Raw genomic sequence first — 1,214 nt, 5'->3', positions numbered from 1 at the left:
AGCTATGATAAACCTAGACAGTGTGTTCTCCAACAAAGGTCCCTATAGGCAAGGCCATGGTCTTCCCAGCTGTCACGTGTAATCGTGACAGCTGGATCTTAAAGAAGACACAACGCCTTCAAACTGTGGTGCTAGAGAAGACTCCTGAAAGTCCCTTGGACAGAACGGAGATCAAACCAGTCAATCTTAAGGGAGATCAACCCTGAATACTCACTGGAAGGACTGATGCTGAAGCTGAAGCTCCAGTATTTGGTCAGCTGATGAAAAGAGCCGACACATTGGAAAGGTCCCTGATCTGGGAAACATCAAGGGCAGAAGAGGGTGTCAGAGGATGAGATGGCTGGATGGCATCACTGATGCAATGACCATGAACTTGGGCAAACTTCAGGAGATGCTGAAGGACAGGGAGGCCTGGGCAGTCTATGGGGTCAGACATGACTGAGCAACAACTAGTTTTACGGGCTTCCCAGGTGGCATAGTGGTAAAGAATATGCCTGCCAATGCTGCCATCTATGGGGTCGCACAGAGTCGGACACGACTGAAGCGACTTAGCAGCAGCAGCAGGAGACTTAAGAGACACGGGTTCGATCTCTGAGTCGGGAAAATCCCCTGGAGAAGGACATGGCAACCCACTCCAGTAGTCCTCCTTGGAGAATCTCCTGGACAGAGGAGACTGGTGGGCTACAGTCCACAGGGTCGCAAAGAGTCAGACACGACTGGGCGACTAAGCACACACATATACACAACTAGCTTTACGTAGCACATAGTAAGTGCTGTGAACGTAAGTGCTATGAAAGTAAGTAAATAAATACCTAAATCCATAAATGCATCACTGGTCAGCACCTCAATGTAGACTATTCATTCACAGAAGACTTTTTAGGAACTGCTTAAAGCAAAGAATATCCTTATCTGACACTATGACATCCTTGAGAAAGTAAAAATCAAATTGCAAACCTTAGTGCAAATAGATTCATTTTCCTGCTTCCTTCTGACCTAAGTAAGCTTTAAATAATTCCTGCTGCTGCTGCTAAGTCGCTTCAGTTGTGTCCAACTCTGTGCGACTCCATAGACTGCAGCCCACCAGGCTCCCCTGTCCCTGGGTTTCTCCAGGCAAGAACACTGGAGTGGGTTGCCATTGCCTTCTCCTAAATAACTCCTATCTTATCATAAATATACTTTGGCTACTGAGACACACTGGTTGCTCAATACTACAC

The sequence above is a fragment of the Bos mutus genome, chromosome 5 (assembly GCF_027580195.1).
Source record: "Bos mutus isolate GX-2022 chromosome 5, NWIPB_WYAK_1.1, whole genome shotgun sequence".
Taxonomy (NCBI): Eukaryota; Metazoa; Chordata; class Mammalia; order Artiodactyla; family Bovidae; genus Bos; species Bos mutus.
Note: the sequence above shows the minus strand (reverse complement) of the source record.